This window comes from Bufo bufo, chromosome 4 (genome assembly GCF_905171765.1).
Source record: "Bufo bufo chromosome 4, aBufBuf1.1, whole genome shotgun sequence".
Taxonomy (NCBI): domain Eukaryota; kingdom Metazoa; phylum Chordata; class Amphibia; order Anura; family Bufonidae; genus Bufo; species Bufo bufo.
Window position 1 is genome coordinate 580,995,615 of NC_053392.1, and position 21,338 is coordinate 581,016,952.

Here is a 21,338-nt window from a genome sequence, read left to right on the forward strand (position 1 = left end):
CCCCATGAAAGATTAAGAAGATCTACTCTTGAAGCATTACAGGTTTTTCTCATTAAGAACTCTTTGCGATTTTAACACTATTGAAAAGGAACTTCCCTACTTCTAGAACATAGACCAAGGTCAGAGTGCGGTGCTAGCTAAGCGTGGGAAAAAGAAGTAGCGAGGACGTCAAATCGTGAGTTAAACAAAGTGCACTTAAGTATATCTCTCACGAAAATAATATATATCGCATACCATACTACTCAAGAGTGTCTTCGATATTATATGAGGAGCTAACCAGCGAAAGGAATTTATTAATTAAGAAGTATTTGAAGATTAGGACGCCATTTGTATGTTTAGAGTAGCGGGACGCCGCTAACTCGTGCAAACTTTTCTCAACTATACGAAATTATTTATTCACACAAATATTCTTGAATGTTGAAGATAATCTTTTAAGAACTTTCGAAAGGATTCGAATACTCAGAATATTCGTATGTACCAAGTTATACGTTTCTGATGCAATTAGCCTTTGGTCCCCAATGATCTTCTGTTGATTTACTTTGCACAGATTTTCGAATTGCTCCAAGTAGCAATCGATTTTATTCTATATCTATCGATTTATTGACTTTATTGGTTTTATGGGAGTATTACATGCTGCTAATGATTTTTGCACTTTAGAGACCCTCCTCTGAGGTGTACAGGACTGCTGCTATCTATTGTACCCTATTGTATCTGTTTTATGTCATTTGTTCAGTATCAAATAATTTTTGCTCTTAATTCCTCTCCATTGTCAGTGAGTGCCCAGTTTTGCTGTTGTGAGAATTGTTCACCCCTTTAGTGGAGCTTAATTGGAGTTGGACTATTTTCCTTTGACAACTCTAATCTAGGTCTTTTAGCCTTAGTTAACCCATTGCATTAGTCCTCTGGGTTATTGCTCAACTTGTCACACAACTATTTTTGGCCTGGGCTACACACGCGACCAATAGAAGTGAATGGGATCACAACACAACAAGTTGTAACCCCAGAATCTAAAAAAAATCTAGTGATGGATTTTATTCCATTTTTGGGTTGAGGTTGCGACTCCAATCACTTCCATTATGTTGTATGGCTCCACTACTACGCTAGGTTATTTGGATGTGTCTGTAGTCCCAACCTTACAGCTGTTATATGGCTGTAAAAACAAAGTTGCAGTCAAGTCGCAGTCAAGTCGCAGTCTCACGCAGCTTACATTGTGATCCAAGAAGGCAAAGTTGTGCGCGAATTGCGACCAAAAATCCAACAGCGTTGTTTTTTTGCAACTGTCACATCGTGACATGTTGCTTGTTGCAATTAGCCATTCAGATCATCACGTTGCCATGTAGCCCGGGCCTTATGCTTTACAATAGGCTCAATCCCAATGATTTATCAAGATGTACAATAGCAATTTCAGCTCTGCTACATCTGTACGTGCAGAAATGAGAAGCGATAGACTGAATACTATGATTTATATTATCTGTACAAATGAAATATCTGGTGCCCCGACACAGCTCCACGCCTGTGGTCCAATACAAATCCGATCCAGCATCCAGCTCCATATTTCTTTACAATACAGCCCGCCACAATCCATTCTGTCACTCTGTTCTGAGACACGGGGCTCCTGATAAATAACGCCATCTGGTCTCTGTTGAATTCCCATCACACCCTTCTACATGTTCTACATAACCCAATTTTACCTTGATGGATATGTAATATTCTGTGTGCTAAAATCTATCTAATGCTGTGTGCATAATATACAGCCAAGCCCTGTGTAGTATCCGTCAACATGCACAAAGCAATATTAATAAAATACCGCAACTCACAATGCAATGATTTAACGGAAGCTTTCCTTCTTCTCTAATTAAACCTACACACAACATTAGTCTTACATCAAGTGACAAGGAAAATCACTGCATTATGTTATTTCTCTGGAACCTGTAATCTGTAGATACAAAACAAAGACAGGAGACAATAAACCAGTAGACAAATGGGATTTCACTGGGTGCCCATCACCAGAAGGATACTGGACAATCGGAGCAAAAAACAAAATTAGGCCAAAAAGAGTCACTGGCCTATAAAAATTGACTGCTGTTCACTGGACACCAATGGATGCCTGGGAAAACAAATAACTAGACTTCAGGGATGAATATGTCCTCATTAATGGACTATACCAAGTAACCACTGTAGACCAGAGACAGTCTGGTGGTTCTGGACAGTAAAGTGGTTAAGAGCAGTATCGGCTAGTCAGGTAAACAGGTTAATGATAACATTTCTGGTGGGCTAATGCAGTGAATGTGGCAAATTATAACATCTTTGGTTGTCTAGGGCAGTGAAGAGGCTACTAATAACGTCCCCAGTGGTCTAGGGCAGTGAAGAGGCAAGTAATAACATCCCTTGTGCTGTAGTGAAGTAAAGGGGTCAGTGATACCTCTAGTGGTCTAAGGCAGTGAAGAGGCTACTAACAACATCCCCAGTGGTCTAGAGCAGTGAAGGGTCTAATAATAACATCCCTGATGGTCTAGGACAGTGAAGAGGCAAGTAATAACATCCCTTGTGCTGTAGTGAAGTAAAGGGGTCAGTGATACCTCTAGTGGTCTAAGGCAGTGAAGAGGCTACTAATAACATCCCTAGTGGTCTAGAGCAGTGAAGGGTCTAATAATAACATCCCTGGTGGTCTAGGGCAGTGAAGAGGCAAGTAATAACATCCTTAGTGCTGTAGGGAAGTAATGGGGTCTGTGATACCTCTAGTGGTCTAAGGCAGTGAAGAGGCTACTAATAACATCCCCAGTGGTCTAGAGCAGTGAAGGATCTAATGAGAACATCTCTTGTGGTCTAGGGCAGTGAAGGGGCTAATAATTTTATCCCTGGTGGTCTATAGACTGTTCATACACTCATAAGCTATCAACCAATCACATTGCAGCTTAGACAATAGTCAATGTGATTGCCTGAGTGGAATGATGCAGTGTCTGTGTAATCTATGAACCCATGGAGAAGGAAGGAGCCTTTGGCCAAAGCAGACCCCCAACCCCTGTGCAGATGAACAAGCTATATGTCCACCCCTGCTCTACGTTAAGCACCAGGAATGGTCTGAACTAACAAACCAGTGGACACTGGGGACAGACTGGTGAAGCAAAGAAATACCAACAAATACTGGTGAACAAACCACTCAACACCAGGGACTATGGCTCTAATGCTGCACATCTGCACTACCTGATCTGGTAGTCTATTTCGGCAGTGGAACAGACTACCAGATTTCATCATATATGGCATAGTTGGATATACTGTTGTTCACCACCAGACCCCACTGACTATAATGGGATCTGGCGGGGATCCGGTCAGTTTCTAATATGAGTGGAAGGTTTTGGCTGCACAAAAACCGGGGCATGCAGCAGTTTTTGTCCGGCCAAAACCTGGTATCAGCTGGATCCCCGCTAGATCCCATTATAGTCAATGAGGTCCGTCGTGAACGGCAGGATCCCCGCTGGATCCCATTATAGTCAATGGGATCCCCGCTAGATCCCATTATAATTAGTGGGGTCCAGAAGTGAACGGCGGTATCCAGCTATGCCGGATATAGTGAAATCTGGTAGCCTGTTCCTCTGCCGGAATAGACTAGTTGTGAGAAGAATCCAGCACAGCGTCTTAATAAAATCTATTCTTTATTGGTCATGTTGGTGAAAATTCACATGCTATGCGTTTTAGACAAACGCATGTTGTCCTTTATTATGTCCATCATAGATAAAGGATTAGATGTGCAGATGTGACCATACCTTAAGAGAAATTGACACACTATTGAGGGTCCTGCTGGGTAACCATCTATGATGAGCCCCCACTTAGTTGTTGAGGCCACCATGCTGCGCAGGCGTAGAGCACCTACTGTAGAAAAGTGGCCGTATAATTCTGACACAACATTACTAATTTATAGGTTTGCATTTAAAAGTGTTATTTTGTATCTGCAAATAAGTATCTTTCTGACAGACAAGGAATGAAATGTCACATTGACTATAAACACTTCAAAGGTCGTCCATGATTCATTTTCAATCCAAAATGCAATAAATCAGTCACAAAAATAAATTCCTACAAACAGCAGTAATGACAATTATATTAGCCTTGAACTGTAAGAAATCCTCAGAGTCAAATTCGATTGCTGCCTCCTGACCACATATTAAGCAATGTGGATTTATCTTATTTATCTTGGATCTATAGTTCCTCCAATATTTTATTTTTTCTTATGTATTGGGCTCCTCTTATTTAAAGGGAATGTTTTATCAGAAAATAACCTATTGTTTAAATTGTCTCTATGTTGAAGGAATTTTCCAGGACTTACTGATGTCCTTTCCTTACGATACGTCATCAAAATCAGATCGTCGGGTGTCTGATTACCACCAATTACCTGTGTTACTAGCTGTCGCACTAGAACTACACACGTTTGTGTAGTAACCGAGGTCAATATCGACCATGGCATCTGAGAGGGGGCTCCCTCTGTCCTCCGATTAGAGCCCCTGCAGCGAAATTGCAAGGTTCTGATTGGTTAGTATGACAGCCTGGGCCCTTGTACACCAGGACTTAAAGGGAATCTCTCCACAGCCACCTTGATATCAAGCTGTTTGCATAGACGCATGGTGGTGCTTCACCTGATTAAAACGCTTTTTTTTCTTTTCTTGATCCGAAGCTCCATTCCCAAGTTACCTTTTTCCTAATATGCAAATCGGGTCTATGTTGCAATGAGGGTATCACCATTGCTCTTGTAGTCCTCCACTAACATCAGAGAGAGAGAAGATTTTGGAAAATTTTCATGACTACAGTGTGAGAGTCAGCAAGGTAACCAGCATACAGTATTACAGACTTTGATGCTACATCGGGGAAACAAGTTAAGACACCCGATGCACCCCAGATTTGTGGATTCAAGGGCTACAACCTTTTAGTCAGCAAGGTGATCAGCGTACAGCATCTTCACGCACTGCTGCAGTGGAGGGATAATGAGTTAAGACACCCTGCACACTTCAGGTACAATTTGGCCAGTCATATTATTGAAATTGCATATTATTGTGCGAATTGCAGACATTGTGACAGATTACAGTTGCTAGCCAGAGATGCCAGTACTAGAGACTGTAGCAAGAGAAAGAGTAACCCGAGGGCCAGTGGTTCCAACTACTTGCTTAGCTCATGCTTGGACATCTGGAAAATAGAATTTACACTGTGAAGAGATAATTGGTTATGTACTACTACTCCTTTTTGGTGCACCCAAGACTTTTAAGTTCAATCTGGCCTGGTTACTGACTCTCCTAACACCAAACCTTGGCCATTGCATCACTTTTTAAGCCCTGCCTTGCACCCACATGGACATTTAACATCAAGTATACCTGTCACGGCGGGGAGTGAGGGAAACCCCCCACCGTGCGGTATCAAAAAGATAACGGGTAGCTGCTAGGCCAGGACGCCGGGATCAGGGAGCAGGTCACCTCCTAATGCGTCCCTAATTCTGACCCTGACTCCTAACCGTATGAGCCAACCCAGATGGTAGGAGGGCTCATACTCCGGAACCTCAGGGCCCTACTAACACTCAGGAAATCCCTGGACTAGGAGCAGGGTAAGACGACCTGTTCCTCCACAAGACGGACGAACAGGAGTCTCCACTGGCCAAGCTGCAAGGAGAGGGGAACACATACAGCACATGGAGATGGCAGGTAAGTGAAACCAACAACACACCTACCTGCCACAGACACACTGACTGGAACCCGTGCACAAGTGCTGATGTCCACACCAACATAAAAGGACACAGCACACACCACAAACCACACAAGAACCCAGGACACCATAGCTGCAATAACGTGAGACACCACAAGAACATCTACTATCTTCTATGACCACAAGGGTCGCCCTCACTGGACAGATGACATATGAAGACCAGGAGGATAACTCTAGCATACACCATGGCTGGAGTACCCCCCAGCTTCAGGCATCCAGCAGAGGCTAAATAGCCCAAGCAGCCGCACCCACACACACATAAACCCAGTGTTAAAACACTAGGAAGGGAGTTAACCCTTCCAACAACAGACAAGGGGAGGAAGTGCACACACAAGCATGGAAAGCTACACGTTGCCGCAGGCAACAGCAAGTGTAGCAACAGTGTCACAGCGCACACCATAGGCCGTGACAATACCCCAAACTACTATCAGGCAGGAGCCCCAGTGACTGGGAGTACACCGAGGGAATATATACAGTTGCAAGAAAAAGTATGTGAACCCTTTGGAATGATATGGATTTCTGCATAAATTGGTCATAAAATTTGATCTGATCTTCATCTAAGTCACAACAATAGACAATCACAGTCTACTTAAACTAATAACACACAAAGAATTAAATGTTACCATGTTTTTATTGAACACACCATGTAAACATTCAGAGTGCAGGTGGAAAAAGTATGTGAACCCTTGGATTTAATAACTGGTTAAACCTCCTTTGGCAGCAATAACTTCAACCAAACGTTTCCTGTAGATGCAGATCAGACGTGCACAACGGTCAGGAGTAATTCTTGACCATCCCTCTTTATAGAACTGTTTCAGTCCAGCAATATTCTTGGGATGTCTGGTGTGAATCGCTTTCTTGAGGTCATGCCACAGCATCTCAATCGAGTTGAGATCAGGACTCTGACTGGGCCACTCCAGAAGGAGTATTTTCTTCTGTTTAAGCCATTCTGTTGTTGATTTACTTCTATGCTTTGGGTTGTTGTCCTATTGCAACACCCATCTTCTGTTGAGCTTCAGCTGGTGGACAGATGTCCTTAAGTTCTCCTGCAAAATGTCTTGATAAACTTGGGAATAAATTTTTCCTTCGATGATAGCAATCCGTCCAGGCCCTGACGCAGCAAAGCACCCCCAAACCATGATGCCCCCACCACCATACTTCACAGTTGGGATGAGGTTTTGATGTTGGTGTGCTGTGCCTCTTTTTCTCCACACATAGTGTTGTGTGTTTCTCCCAAACAACTCAACTTTGGTGTCATCTGTCCACAGAATATTTTGCCAGTACTGCTGTGGAACATCCAGGTGCTTTTGTGCAAACTGTAAACGTGCGGCAATGTTTTTTTTGGACAGCAGTGGCTTCCTCTGTGGTATCCTCTCATAAAATCCATTCTTGTTTAGTGTTTTACGTATCGTAGATTCGCTAACAGGGATGTTAGCATATGCCAGAGACTTTTGTAAGTCTTTAGCTGACACTCTAGGATTCTTCTTCACCTCATTGAGCAGTCTGCGCTGTGCTCTTGCAGTCATCTTTACAGGACGGCCACTCCTAGGGAGAGTATCAGCAGGGCTGAACTTTCTCCATTTATAGACAATTTGTCTTACCGTGGACTGATGAACAGCAAGGCTTTTGGAGATAACCCTTTCCAGCTTTATGCAAGTCAACAATTCTTGACGAATCGTAGGTCTTCTGAGAGCTCTTTTGTGCAAGGCATCATTCACATCAGGCAATGCTTCTTGTGAAAAGCAAACCCAGAACTGGTGTGTCTTTTTTATAGGGCAGGGCAGCTGTAACCAACACCTTCAATCTCATCTCATTGATTGGACTCCAGTTGGCTGACACCTCACTCCAATTAGCTCTTGGAGATGTCATTAGTCTAGGGGTTCACATACTTTTTCCACCTGCACTGTGAATATTTACATGGTGTGTTCAATAAAAATATGGTAACATTTAATTCTTTGTGTATTATTAGTTTAAGCAGACTGTGATTGTCTATTGTTGTGACTTAGATGAAGATCAGATCCCATTTTATGATCAATTTGTGCAGAAATCCATATAATTTCAAAGGGTTCACATACTTTTTCTTGCAACTGTATGGTGACCCTTCTTCACTGCACCAACCCCAGAGAGTGACAGCCTGAGGTAGTACACCATGACACATCATCATCAAGGTCACTACCACTCCCCTTCTCTGCTCTGGCTCCTCAGCAAGGTGCTACATAAGAAAACACTTGGTTAGGGAGGTCGCTAGTGGCAGATTCCCTTTAATAGGCAGGCAGTGAAAACCCCATAGACTGAAATAATATACTACTACATAGTGTGGAATAAGCAATAAGACGATCACATAGATGGGACTAAAAATACAGTAAAATAAAGAAAGAAAAATACAAAAAAAATATATATATAAAAAATTAAAAAGTTTTACATATAAAAACCACAAAATAAATAGGTGTAATTTGTAGAGCTATGTCTAAAAATGTCCAAACTAATAAAAATATTTATCATGCGTAGTGAATGCCAGAAATAACTAAAAACAAATGTATGGTAGTCAATTTGCTTTTTTGGGTCACTGCACCAAAAACAAGCTCTCGAACAGCTCTGTTGATGAAAAAACTAAGAATTTATGGCTTTCAGAATACGGTAATTTTGGTGGAAATTTTTCACAGGATTTTATTTTCTTTAAAGTACATATACATGGAAAAATAGGGAGCTTACTGCCAGGGGCGTAGCTATAGGGGGTGCAGAGGTAACAGTCGCTACCGGGCCCAGGAGCCTGAGGGGCCAAAAGACCCTTGTGGTGCATAAGTGTCACGACCATGCTCATGGTCGTGACTCCTGGACCCGCATGCTGTTGCCGCTGTCTGGTCTTGTTATCAATCACAGGTGAGGGCTGAAGTATGTGGCCTCACGTGTGGTTGCCGCTGGCAACATGATGTTATTCGCAGTATAGCGGCCTGAGCTGTTGCTAGGCAGCTTGCTGTTAAGGGCATGTGGTTGCACCTGGCAACCTGTCTTTGTAGGTGTGCCTTTTGTCTGTATGGTGTGCACTGTGACATTTCCCCTTCACTTGTGATTGCTTGCGGTAACGTGTGGTGTTGTGTGCATGTGGTGGCAGTGTCTCAGCCTTCTGGCTGATTCCCAGGACATGGTTGCCACGCATGCCGTTGCCGGCGGTAACAGGTAGAGTGTGGTGTTTATGTGTGTATTTCCCTTTAAGTGGTTTCCGTTCTTTGCCTGGTGTAGAAAGGGTTAACTCCCTTCTAAGGGCTCTTTCACACTTGCGTTGACCGGATCTGGCGTGTACTCCACTTGCCGGAATTACACGCCGGATCCGGAAAAACACAAGTGAACTGAAAGCATTTGAAGACGCATCCGTCTTCAAAATGCGTTCAGTGTTACTATGGCAGCCAGGACGCTATTAAAGTCCTGGTTGCCATAGTAGGAGCGGGGGAGCGGTATACTTACAGTCCGTGCGGCTCCCGGGGCGCTCCAGAATGACGTCAGAGCGCCCCATGCGCATGGATGACGTGATCCATGTGATCACGTCATCCATGCGCCTGGGGCGCCCTGACGTCACTCTGGAGCGCCCGGGGAGCCGCACGGACTGTAAGTATACTGCTCCCCCGCTCCCCACTACACTTTACTATGGCTGCCAGGACTTTATCGTCCCGGCAGCCATGGTAACCATTCAGAAAAAGCTAAACGTCGGATCCGGCAATGCGCCGAAACGACGTTTAGCTTAAGGCCGGATCCGGATCAATGTCTTTCAATGGGCATTCATTCCGGATCCGGCCTTGCGGCAAGTGTTCCGGATTTTTGGCCGGAGCAAAAAGCGCAGCATGCTGCGGTATTTTCTCCGGCCAAAAAACGTTCCGTTCCGGAACTGAAGACATCCTGATGCATCCTGAACGGATTTCTCTCCATTCAGAATGCATTAGGATAAAACTGATCAGGATTCTTCCGGCATAGAGCCCCGACGACGGAACTCTATGCCGGAAGAAAAGAACGCAAGTGTGAAAGAGCCCTTAGTGTGTGAACACTGGGTGTGTCTGTGTGTGGGTGTGGCTACTTGGGCTATTTAGCCTCTGCTGGATGACTGTAGCTGAGGGGTACTTCAGCCATGTTTATGCTGGAGTCATCCTCCTGGTATTATAGCATCTATCCAGTGAGGGCCACCCTTGTGGTCATAAGATATGTTTAGACATTGTTGTTCTGTTGTTATTATATGTCTAGTGGTGTCTCTATGTTTATTGCAGCTTATGGTTGTCTGGGTTCCTGTGTGCTTTGTGTGTGTGCTTTGTCCTTTTGTGTTTGGTGTGGACATTAGCACTTGTGCACGGGTTCCAGTCTCTGTTTCCTTGGCAGGTAGGTGTGGTACTAGTTTCACTACCTGCCATTGCCATATGTCTGTATATGTTTCCCTTCTCCTTGCAGCTTGGCCAGTGAGACTCCTGTTCCTCCGTGTCTAGGAGGAATAGGTCTTCTTACCCTGCTCCTAGTCCAGGGTTTTCCTCAGGGCTAGTAGGGACCCCAGGTTCCGGAGTATGAACCCTCCTACCATCAGAGTGGGCTCATACAGTTAGGAGTCAGGGTCAGAATTAGGGACGCGTTAGGAGGTGACCTGCTCCCTGATCCTGTCGTCCTGGCCTAGCAGCTACCCTTATCTGTGACACCCCATGGCTGAGGGTTTCCCCCACTCCTCAGCCGTGACAATAAGAAGACACCGGTATTATAGAAAGTGCATGCTGGTCAAGTTACACCTCTGGCTGGAGGGAAGGGGTAAGGTCAAAAATTTGTTATGGGGGGGTTATGGCGGGGTAGTGTGCCGTTTCAATTTTTTCCTCAGCAGCAGAAACGCTATGTGCTTCCCTGCCCCTGGCCACAAAGCACTGAGGGAAGGGGGGCCCAAGCTGAACTCTTGCACCGGGGCCCATGAGCCTTTAGCTACGCCCCTGCTTACTGCATATTGTGTTATTATTGCATTCAATGTATAAACAGTAAGCTCCAGAGCTCCCTCTAGAGGTTATTTCAGACTACCAGCATTGTATCATTTACTTTTAGGTCTATAGAGGAGATTTTTAGGTAATTAAAGAGGTTGTTCTAGATTTTGATGTCCTATCCTCAGGATAGATCTTCAGGGGTCTGACTCTGGGTACCCTGCCGATCATCTGTAGAAGAGGCTGCAGTGCTGCTGCCTCTTCCTAGTCCACTGAAGTCATGTTCATTGGTCACATGGCCTAAGCGCAGCTCAGTCCCATTCAAGTGAATATCAGCACAATACCAAGCTATACAATGTAGGCGCTGTGCTTTGTAAGCTGAGGAGGTGAGCGGCCTTCTCAAACAGCTGATCGGCAGGGGCACCAGGTGTCAGACCCCCACCAATCTGATATTGATGACCTACCCTGAGCATATTAAACACCCGGAAAACCCGTTTAACTATGCTAAACTATCATATACTGTATGTGGGGAGCTATGATCACACAGTCACTGGTCGCGAGGGCGCGATTGATCTACGGAGGCAGATCGCAGGTTTTCTCTCCATAACTCAATGTTTCATTAGAAAAGTAAATTAAGCAATGAATACTTTATCATCAATCTGACACAGAAAGATTACGGTATCTGCTGTATGAGAAGGTAGAAGACCACCCTAACACAGTGCACTAGTCAATCTCCACTGCTATTTAAAGGGGTTTTCCTGGACTCAGATATTGACGACATAGCCTGAGGTTGGTGGGGGTCCGACACCTGGCACCCCCAGGCAGTTATACAGTGGACAGTCCACTGCGTAGTTTCTGGTGCCGCCATACTGCAGCTCAGCTTCTGTTCACTTGAAGAGGAGCTGAGCTGCAGTACCCCGACACAGCCACTACACAGTGTGTGGAGCCTTCTGCTTTGGCTTTGTCTACTGTATAGTTACCCTGGTCCTGTGGGGGTGCGGGGTGTCAGACCTCCCTCGACCTGATATCGATGACCTATCCTGAGGGATAAGTGATAAGTATCTGACCACTAGAAACTCTACCGATCACGAGTCTCTGACTCCCCAAAGTGGGTGGAGCAGTGGTCAGACAAACAATGCTGCTGCTCCATTCAAATGGTGCTGCTGAAGAGAAGCAAAGAACAGCGCCCCCAGTGGTCGCACTCCCACAGACCAGGTTCTATTTCTGGATAGGTGGGAAAGCCTCTTTAAGAACTAGTCTATTTTTGGGCCTTTGAGTAATTTTTTTATCAGTGCATTTCAAGAGCTATTTTTTTGTTTTGTTTTTTGTCAACAAAGCTGTATGTGCTTGTTTTTTTGGTGTATATATTCTATAGTATTCAACTTTTTTTAAAATTTCTATATACAATTTTATTTAGCTTTTCCTGTGAAAAAACAATTCCAGAGTTTCTTTCTGTTTTTTTTTTCCATGCCATGCAAAAATCGACTTTAATAATGTGTCTCTTTTTTTTTCCCTACAAGATACTACAAATGCAGCGGTACTAAATATACATTTTTTTCATATATATCTTTTAAAAAAATAAAAATATTTTTTCATAAAAATTTATTTTAAGTTTTCTGGGGAAGGATTTTTAAGTCTATTTCTATTTATTAAAATTTTATTGGACTTAATTTTACATTTTTTTTCCTACTTAAAGGGGTTCTCCAGGAATGATTAAAAATGGCCTCTAGCAACCAATCCTAGACTCTAACTAGGATGGGCTGGCTGCATTGGAAGTGCTCCGGCAATGGAGCATGTGATTGTAATTTCTTAAAACCTCATACTTTACTACTGTAGGACATTGCAAATATGCTGCATGCAAATCCGTGGAAGCAAATCCACAGAGATTAGTCTCATACGAATGTAGCCTTAAAGGGGTATTCTGATCATTTTAAGTACTCGGCTATCTATGGCATTCCCACAGAGAAGAATGGAGCATAAGTGTGCATGCCTGACCCGCTGCTTTGTTCTTTGCCCCCCTCCCCCCATCGATCTAATAGTTATCCTCTATCCTGTGGATAAGGCATAACTTGAAATCGCCGGAATACCCCTTTAATATTTCAAAGCACTATTGTCTTCCAGTGTAAAACAGGCAAACTACTAGCCCATGTCTCTGGAAGACCTGGCGTTCTTAGTTGGGCCCCTTGCTACCATCGGCACCCCAAAAACATCTGATACAGGGGGCATCCTTCCTCTTTGAAAACTTCTGACACTCTGCAGTTCCTGGCATCTAAGGTGTTAAAGCAGGGATATTACAGATGGCAGTGGAAAACTGCCAACGAGTTCTGGTGGACTTGAGCTGTCCCTCTATTACATGGAAAGCCATTCATCTGAATGTCATATTATATTTCTTCTGCAGGGGAGGTGAGCATGAGGCATGACGTATCAGCGATGATTGGGCGTGGCTTAGAACCTCATGGGTGGGGCTTGTGCTCAATATGAGGCATGTTCAGCAGATATATAGTATGTGTATTACATTGAGTATGGTTCATGTGTTTTTTTTATTTTATTATATTTCTGTGATGGATCTACATGCAAACTGCAGGAGAAGAAAGCCTATAACTGATGGGACGATATTCTGGGACATGAACTTTTCTGCAGAAGCTGAATTTTGTGTCCCCGAAAAACGTACTTTTTTCAGCCTTAATTCCTTTAGTAACAAGAGGGGCAGCAAGCACTGTGCGCAGCAGAAGCCGAGGCAGTAGTAAGATCCATGTTTGTCTGGATAATCAGCTCATATCCTGGGAGATCCCTTCCTTGCCAGTAAATATAACATACGTGTAACGTGTAAAGCGATATCATGAGTTCTGCATCCGGCTATTGTCTGGGGATAGATGATGGAGCGTGAACACAGGTAATCTCCGCCTTTGTGTGGGAAGCGGCAGCTGTGAGGAGCACGGAGGCTGAAGAACAGTCAGCAGCTGCTTCTGAAGCCGGAGGCCGAAGGCGATGAGACTGGCTTATCCAGGGATTTACAGGGTGGTGCAAGGTGAATTGGCGCTTAAAATGCAAAGTTTGGCTATTGTTCTACACAATGTCGAAAGCGCAAAACTTTCTTCAGATGCCTTGAAACTTAAAGAGGAATCTGCTCTCTTGACACATCTGTTTTTGCAAATACTTGCATTCTCCATGAAATAATGGTTCTGGAGCATCTTCTCTTAGAAATGTGCATTGTGTTGTTCCTCTGTTATTCCTCCTGAAAACATACGTCACTCCTCTTTTTACCAGTCGGTGTAATGACTGACCTTTGTGGACGCATCATTTTTATGGGTGCTGCCTAGCATCAGTTTTGAATGTCCAGTGTCCTGTAGCAAAACTGCCGCTACATACGTGTTGTTTTTGCGACAGCTATACTGCAATTGCTGCACCATTACCACCCCAAGTGACCCTACCCAGACTTATTACTTAGATTACACAGAGGAGTAATATGCTGACCATGGGCGTCCGCAGAAATTTTTCCAGGGGGGGCATCATTTTATTGACATTCATGCTCTGCTTGTTTCTGAGAATGTAATGAAGGGGAGGGGCATATTCATTATCACAAAGTATAATAACGCATGAGATGTGCAGTGGCGGATCCAGAGCCTGGTCTCGGGAGGGGCACTTCCAGATTATTTTCTGTCTGCCGCCACAAAACAATGGTGCTTATAGCACAGACTACACAGTGTAGAGGTATACTGTATATTGTGTGGCACAGTGTACAGTTGTGGCCAAAAGTTTTGAGAATGACACAAATATTAGTTTTCACAAAGTTTGCTGCTAAACTGCTTTTAGATCTTTGTTTCAGTTGTTTCTGTGATATAGTGATGGGATTAAGATCTGGGGAGTTTCCAGGCCATGGACCCAAAATGTCAAAGTTTTGGTCCCCAAGCCACTTAGTTATCCCTTTTGCCTTATGGCACGGTGCTCCATCGTGCTGGAAAATGCATTGTTCTTCACCAAACTATTGTTGGAAGAAGTTGCTGTTGGAGGGTCTTTTGGTACCATTCTTTATTCATGGCTGTGTTTTTGGGCAAAATTGTGAGTGAGCCCCTTGGATGAGAAGCAACCCTACACATGAATGGTCTCAGGATGCTTTACTGTTGGCATGTCACAGGACTGATGGTAGCGCTCACCTTTTCTTCTCCGGACAAGCCTTTTTCCAGATGCCCCAAACAATCGGAAAGAGGCTTCATCGGAGAATATGACTTTGCCCCAGTCCTCAGCAGTCCATTCACCAAACTTTCTGCAGAAGATCAATCTGTCCCTGATGTTTTTTTTGGAGAGAAGTGGCTTCTTTGCTGCCCTTCTTGACACCAGGCCATCTTCCAAAAGTCTTCGCCTCACTGTGCGTGCAGATGTGCTCACACCTGCCTGCTGCCATTCCTGAGCAAGCTCTACACTGGTGGCACTCCGATCCCGCAGCTGAATCCTCTTTAGGAGACGATCCTGGTGCTTGCTGGACTTTCTTGGACGCCCTGAAGCCTTCTTAACAAGAATTTAACCTCTTTCCTTAAAGTTCTTGATGATCCTATAAATTGTTGAATGAGGTGCAATCTTAGTAGCCACAATATCCTTGCCTGTGAAGCCATTTTTATGCAAGGCAATGATGGCTGCACGCGTTTCTTTGCAGGTCACCATGGTTAACAATGGAAGAACAATGATTTCAAGCATCACCCTCCTTTTAACATGTCAAGTCTGCCATTTTAACCCAATCAGCCTGACATAATGATCTCCAGCCTTGTGCTCATCAACATTCTCACCTGAGTTAACAAGACGATTACTGAAATGATCTCAGCAGGTCCTTTAATGACAGCAATGAAATGCAGTGGAAAGTTTTTTTTGGGATTAAGTTAATTTTCATGGCAAAGAGGGACTATGCAATTCATCTGATCACTCTTCATAACATTCTGGAGTATATGCAAATTTCTATTATAAAAACTTAAGCAGCAACTTTTCCACTTTCCAATATTTATGTAATTCTCAAAACTTTTGGCCACGACTGTAGGCTATATGTGTATAACATAAACATATTTCACATGAAAACGTACAATTACTTGGCTTGGCCCTTGGGGATTTCGGGCCCACCACTTCCACACTTTGGCCGGGGGCTCGGCGGAGATGATGTTGTGTTTTATCCTAATGAGAAAGATTTCATAATAAGGATTTGGAGAAGGGGCAGAGGAATAGCAGAGCAGGGAAAGGATGGTGCGGCTACTAGGGGGTCATACCATGGGGGAGTAATAAAGCTCACCATAATGCCCCCCAGTAGAAATAATTCTCCTTATAATGTGACAGTGCAGAAAATACCCCCTTGTAATGCCCCCAGTTGAGCTAATGTCCCCATAGTGCCCCCATAATGTGCCAGTATAAAATACCCCTATATAGTGCCCCCAGTAAATGCCTCCATAGTGCTCCTCTCCCCCCTTCCTCCTAGTGCCCCATAATGTACCAGTATAAAATGCCCCAGTAGATGCCCTCAGTGTCCCCCATAATTTACAAGTATAAAATACCCCTTTTTAGTGCCCCCCGTAGATGACCCCATAGTATTCCTCTCCTCATAGTACCCACCATAATGTGTTCCAGTATAAAATTCTACTGTACAGAGCCCCCCATATAAAACACCCCTTCTTTGTGACCTCAGTAGATGCCCCTACAGTGCCCCCCAATAATGTGCCAGTAATAACAGCCCCCCCATAATGTGCCAGTAATAACAGCCCCCCCATCATGTGCCAGTAATGACAGTCCCCCTTGTGCCAGTAATGACAGCCCCCATTATGTGCCAGTAATGACAGCCCCCCCTTGTGCCAGTAATGACAGCCCCCATTATGTGCCAGTAATGACAGCCCCCCCATTATGTGTCAGTAATGACAGCCCCCCCCATTATGTGCCAGTAATGACAGCCCCCCATTATGTGCCAGTAATGACAGCCCCCCCATTATGTGCCAGTAATGACAGCCCCCCCATTATGTGCAAGTAGCCAGAGCCCCCCATTATGTGCCAGTAGCCAGAGCCCCCCATTATGTGCCAGTAGCCAGAGCCCCCATTATGTGCCAGTAGCCAGAGCCCCCCATTATGTGCCAGTAGCCAGGGACCCCCATTATGTGCCAGTAGCCAGAGGCCCCCATTATGTGCCAGTAGCCAGAGCCCCCCATTATGTGCCAGTAGCCAGGGACCCCCATTATGTGCCAGTAGCCAGAGGCCCCCATTATGTGCCAGTAGCCAGAGGCCCCCATTATGTGCCAGTAGCCAGAGACCCCCATTATGTGCCAGTAGCCAGAGACCCCCCATTATGTGCCAGTAGCCACCAGCATTGTACACAAAAAAAAATAAACACTTATACTTACCTCCTTGGCAGCGATGCGATGCAGGCCTCTTCCGGCCTGTGTCCCGTGCTGTACGGCTCAGGCGGCGCGATGACGTCATTGCGCCGCCTGCGACAGCCTCTGATAGGCTGCCGGCCTAGTGCCTGCAGCCTATCAGAGGAAGGGAAAGGGACACGCCTCTCCCTCCCCTGCCTCAGCACAGTCATCTGTATCGCTGTCCTGAGGACGGCGATACAGATGACTATGGAGATGAACGCTTCCACAATGGAAGCGTTCATCTCCCTGTGCCCCGCCGCCGCCCCCCCCACTTCTGAGCAGCTCTTCTGAGCACTTGCCCCCCCTTGCCCCTCCCTGCGGACGCCCATGATGCTGACATGACCGGAGGTGTTATTTAAAGGGGTTTTCCAAGACTTATATACTGATGACCTATACTCTGGATCGGGAGATGAGCGAAGTTCTCTAAAATTAAATTCAGCTGCTTCGCCGAATTTTACAAAAAATTTGCTTTGTGACAATTACTGCATCACGAACAGGCACGTACATACAGGGGTCGCAGCGGTCGCAGTTGCGACCGGGCCCGGCACTCCAGGGGGCCCGGCCGCCTGTGGACCCCTGGCCCCTGCAGTAGTGCTGTACACAAGGCAGCTGGGGCCCGCAGCCCCACCGCAAATGATTTTAAAAGTTTTAATAGTATATGGCAGGTCGGGCCCCAGCCTCTGTGTCTGGCCGGCGGTGCAGCACTGCGCACTCGCAGTTAGCACCTTACGCGGCGGCCCCTCCTCCACCCTTGCTCCAGACCCGTGACCTTCGCGCCAAGTCTCGCGGGATCACGCTGGTTGACGGGATGACGCGGCCGACGCACGCCAGAAGACGGGATTACGAACAAGACGGCGGGAGCAGAGAAGGTTCAGAGTAGGTAAGTTTTTTGTTTTTTTTTTGTATGTGCCGGCTCACAGGGAACACAGGGAGCATCTGGCAGTGCGGCAAATCCTTCATAGGGGCCCGACCCCGGGGTCAAATTTAATGAAATACTTGGCAAAATAGTAATACCAAAAATGACAAAAATGTAATATATACAGAGGGGTAAAAAATGGAATACATACACAGGGGACAAATGGAATATATACAAAGGGGGCAACATGGATATATATATATATATATATATGGGCCCTGTATAATATAAATATATAAATATATATATATATATATATATATATATATTATTATACAGGGCCCCTGTATATATATCCATGTTGCCACATGGGTATATATTCCATTTGTCCCCTGTGTATGTATTCAATTTTTTGCCTCCGCTGTATATATATTCCATTTTGCCCGCTGTCCTAGGGGGACACATATCTGGGCATAACTACAGTGAGGGGGCACATATCTGGACATAACTACTACTGTGAGGGGGACACCTATCTGGGCATTACTACAGTGAGGGGGACACATATCTGGGCATTACTACTGTGAGGGGGACACATATCTGGGCATTACTACAGTGAGGGGGACACATATCTGGGCATTACTACTGTGAGGGGGACACATATCTGGGCATTACTACAGTGAGGGGGACACATATCTGGGCATAACTACTGTAAGGGGGGCATATATCTGGCCATAACTACTGTGAGGGGCCACAAGGAGGACATAACTATTTTGAAGGGACCACAAGGTGGGCTTAATTACTGTGAGGGGCCACAAGGTGGGCATTAGTACTGTGTAGTAGCACTTAGGGGAAATGTATGCTATACTATTGGCATGGCTCAGTGTTACAGGCCAGCACAGTGCCCCCTGCTGGTGATTTCACAGGGGCAGTCACCATCCCTTCCTTATGTGATTATTCTTTTTTTCTCTATCACCACAGGGACCTTGTTCTTGATCCAGCGGACATCACGCCGACGCCAGCGACACCCTGCATGAGGTAGGACCAGATTTTATTAGTTAGGACTGGGTGAGTGTAGTCATGCATTGGGCTCAGGGCTCTTTCACATGAGCGGATCCTGTGCGGGTAATCCGCTGCGTGAAAGAGCCATGCCCCGTCCCGGACAGCCGAGACACGGAGCATTAACATGATTGATAATGCTCTTTGGTCTTTGTCTCTCTGTGATCTATTTGCTACAAAATCACAGTGACAACTTTATCTCACTGTGATTTTGTAGTAAAAAGGTCACAGAGAGGCACAAAGCATTATTAACCCCAATCCAGGGGGCCCAAGTAAATTCTTGCGACGGGTTGTGGGGGAAGGGGGGGTGGGCGACAGGGAGGGGGCCCCATGGATCAGTTTCGCACCGGGGCCCCATGGATTTTGTGTACGCCACTGATCACGAAACCCATTTCTTTGTAAATAGCGGGTATAATGACGGGGAGCGGTGATTGCGCCATCCCCCCATCATTGAATCCCTCAGATGGCGCGTTCACTGATGATCACGGTATCTGGGATCCATAATAAAGCATTGTAGTGTTTGCAATAAAATAAAACATTTTTATTGTACTTACCTCGAAGAGGCTGCCACGGCCACCTTGCTTTAAGATCAAGCGTGAAATCTTGTGCGCTGCGTGATGACGTCAACCAAGATGGCCGTGGTAGCCTCCTCAAGCTCAAATGGATGAGGTAAGTATGATTTTATTTTTTCAATTTTTCGAATTCGATTCGTTACCACGAAGCACAAGGAAATTTGGCTGCACGTCAAATCAAATTTTTCCTGAAATTCATATCGAAGTCCACTTGGTGAACTTCGATCTGCTCAACACTAGTCATAAGTATCTGATCGGTGGGGGTTCGACACCCAGGACCCCTGCCAATTTGTTTGCGAAGGCACCAGCAGTTGCAGTAGTAAGTAGTAGTGCAGTAGCCATGGCTACCTTTACACCCCCTTTAGCTATGCCCTAGGTCAGTGGTGGCGAACCTATGGCACGGGTGCGAGAGGCGGCACTCGGAGCCCTCTCTGTGGGCACCCACACCCTAGAAAAAGTCTGACTGTACCAATATGCCTTAGACCTTTCCTGCCATTCATCAGCGCAGGACACACCATGAACAGGCAGCGCACTGAATGTAGACAGGCTATTACAGCAACTACATGATAAAGTACATGAAAGATATACTATATTGGACTGTAGGATTCTGGTTAACTTGCTGCGTTGGCACTTTGTGATAAATAAGGGGGTTTTGGGGTTGCGGTTTGGGCACTCGGTCTCTAAAAGGTTCGCCATCACTGCCCTAGGTCATCACCAATTAGTTCAATCACGAATGCAGGGAAAAACAAAATACTAAGGCTGCGTTCACACGGGCGAGATTTCCGCGCGGGTGCAATGCGGTAGGTGAACGCATTGCACCCGCACTGAATCTGGACCCATTCATTTCAATGGGGCTGTTCAGATGAGCGATGATTTTCACGCATCACTTATGCGTTGCGTGAAAATCGCAGCATGCTCTATATTCTGCGTTTTTCACGCAACGCAGGCCCCATAGAAGTGAATGGGGTTGCGTGAAAATCGCATGCATCCGCAAGCAAGTGCGGATGCGGTGCGATTTTCACGCACGGTTGCTAGGTGACAGTCTATACACTGTATTATTTTCCCTTATAACATGGTTATAAGGGAAAATAATAGCATTCCGAATACAGAATGCATAGTAGGTGATCAATTGAGGGTTAAAAAATAAAAAAAATTAACTCACCTTCTCCTCTTGTTCGCGTAGTTCTCCCGGTCTTCAGTTCTTTAAAAAGATGAACTATGGGCTAAAGGACCTTTGGTGACGTCAGATCACATGCTCCAATCACATGGTACATCACCGCGGTGATGTAGCATGTGATCTGACGTCACCAAAGGTCCTTTAGCCCATAGTTCATCTTTTTAAAGAACTGAAGACCGGGAGAACTACGCGAACAAGAGGAGAAGGTGAGTTAATTTTTTTAATTTTTTAACCCTCAATTGATCACCTACTATGCATTCTGTATTCGGAATGCTATTATTTTCCCTTATAACCATGTTATAAGGGAAAATAATACAGTGTATAGACTGTTACCTAGCAACCGTGCGTGAAAATCGCACCGCATCCGCACTTGCTTGCGGATGCATGCGATTTTCACGCAACCCCATTCACTTCTATGGGGCCTGCGTTGCGTGAAAAACGCAGAATATAGAGCATGCTGCGATTTTCACGCAACGCATAAGTGATGCGTGAAAATCATCGCTCATCTGAACAGCCCCATTGAAATGAATGGGTCCAGATTCAGTGCGGGTGCAATGCGTTCACCTACCGCATTGCACCCGCGCGGAAATCTCGCCCGTGTGAACGCAGCCTAAGGCTACT

The 21,338-nt window shown here is 45.3% G+C and overlaps 1 protein-coding gene across 1 annotated transcript in view; it reads right to left on the minus strand.

Moving 5' to 3' along the window:
- KCNH1 (potassium voltage-gated channel subfamily H member 1) overlaps positions 1 to 21,338 on the minus strand; it is a 449,532-nt gene that overhangs the window by 203,223 nt on the left and 224,971 nt on the right. The gene's annotated exons all lie outside the window — the stretch shown is intronic.